This window comes from Nannospalax galili, unplaced genomic scaffold (assembly GCF_000622305.1).
Source record: "Nannospalax galili isolate Female #2095 unplaced genomic scaffold, S.galili_v1.0 scaffold391, whole genome shotgun sequence".
Taxonomy (NCBI): domain Eukaryota; kingdom Metazoa; phylum Chordata; class Mammalia; order Rodentia; family Spalacidae; genus Nannospalax; species Nannospalax galili.
In genome coordinates this window covers 1191896-1193879 of record NW_008329323.1, presented here as the reverse complement: position 1 = coordinate 1193879, position 1984 = coordinate 1191896, and the positions used below count along the sequence as shown (strand labels likewise).

Genomic DNA, 1984 nt, shown 5'->3' with positions numbered 1-1984 from the left:
AGTTTAAAAGAAATTTATGTAGAATCCTAAAAATAAGATGTTGGTGCTCCTCGGGAAGAGGCAAGCGCAGGTAGCAGCTCCCTATGCCTCAGTCACTCAGAAGCAGTTCTGTCGCAGTCTCTACATCCCATGATTTTGAAGACAAGGCCACTATTACTGCATTCCTATCAAAGCCCATAGCACATAGGTTTTCTATTTTTTTGGTGTACTCTGGACTAGAAACTGGTGCTCCAGCATACACGTGTGCCCAAAGTCGAGCTGTTCGTTTGAACATTTCAGGATTTTGTTTGTACTGATTTGCTACTACTGCATCTTGTGGGTCATCTGGTTCTGCAGCTGCCAACAGTGCTTGCAATGACAATAATACCGTGCGCAGAGTCATTGCTGCTGCCCTCCTCGCTCTTCAGCACCTCCTTGAACTCCCGCTTGATTCGCTGCACCGCGATGTTGGCCATGTCTCTGCCCGCAGCTGATTCGTACCCGCCTCCTCCGCCACCGCTACGACCACCGCCACCGCCGCCACCTCTTCCTCCACCGCCTCCTCCCTCAGTGAGTCAGACCCGAGCACACGAACGCTGCCACTGCCACCCTTACTGCCGTGTTCCCCCTCAGTGTGGAATCACCTCCGTGCCCGGCCACCAAAATCTTTTTCTTAATTTTTTTATTATGTTTTATATCAGTGGGTTGGGGTCTTGCTGACCATGTAGCTTCTTTAGGAAGCACTGAGGATCTTTGCTGCTGTGTTGATACTCTTCTTTATAGAATGGACACTAGAGACTGTTGTATGACACTATACTTGCAGAGACATGAACAAATGTCTATTCACCCCAGACAGGGAACCAGTGACAGACCAAAGTAAGGATAGGTTGGTTAGCCAATGAGTTTTACTGGAGTTATTTATAGAAGTATGGGTAAGGGGTTACAGGAGCAGAAATGACTCACAGACAGCAACATTACCAAAAGGCCACTCCAGCAGGGGTAACAGTTCATTAAAGCAGAAAACTTGGAGTGTGATGATGCCATTTATCTGTTCTCAGGTCATTTTCTTTGCCAGGTAAAGAATGACAAGAGGAGAAGTTTGTAGTCACAGCACACACCCAAGGTTTATTGAACCATAACACTCCACACAGCAAAGAGACAGACTCCCCACAAGGGGAGGCCTCCAGAGTTGGAGCATTGTCTACTCCCCTGGAGAGTCTGGACTTTTATATTCTATAGGGTAGGACAGGTAGGGACAGGACTGGGCTGCTCTTTCTCCTTTTGGATTGGACAGGGTAGGATTCATGTTGTTAGTTTTTTACTTATATGAATGCAGGAACCTGACTGGGTAGAGCAACAAGGGAGCCCTGATAGTGGAGGAGGAGTGTGGAGTGAGAGTGGGGCACGATACTCAGAAGTAGGCTGCTGCCATCTTGGACAAAAGTAAAAATAATTCAAATACAACTGAATCTAATCTGGGGACTCCTCTGCCTCGGATCTCTTTCCTTGATTATCTGTCTAATTTAGAACTGTCTCCTCTTCTTCAGTGTGATCCTGCCAGTCTTAGATCCATCACTGTTGGGGACCTGTCTCCTCCAAAGTGGTCTGACAAGTTATCAGAACTGTGTGAAATCTCTTCCTAGGAGCAAAGTTTCTCCTCTGACTGGCACAGACTTCAGCCTTTCCCTTCCCTCTACTTGAGATGTTTTTGGGGAAATTTCCAATTCCCAGGAACTATTGTTCCAATAGTCTGACACCCAAAGGAGAGGTCATGAGTATCTCTGAATATATTAATTCGGGACTGGAGAGTTGGCTCTGGTTAAGAACATTGGCTGCTCTTTTGAGGGGCCTGGGTTCTATTCCAAGCACCCACACGCTAATAACCATCTGTAACTCCAATTCCATGGGATCTGATACCCTTTTCTGGCCTCTGTGGGCATTGCACAACATGGTACACTTACATACATGCAGGCAAACATTCATACATACAAAAAAATAAAATTTA

General features: G+C 46.3%; 2 pseudogenes across 1 annotated transcript; one reads left to right on the top strand and one right to left on the bottom strand.

Annotated features, from left to right (window-relative positions):
* Window positions 1–6: 6 nt before the first annotated feature.
* LOC103736584 lies at window positions 7–593 on the bottom strand (annotated as a pseudogene). Its single transcript, XR_003849981.1, has one exon. The product of XR_003849981.1 is annotated as a ubiquitin-conjugating enzyme E2 K pseudogene (transcript).
* LOC103736623 overlaps window positions 445–1984 on the top strand; it is a 19113-nt pseudogene continuing 17573 nt past the window's right edge.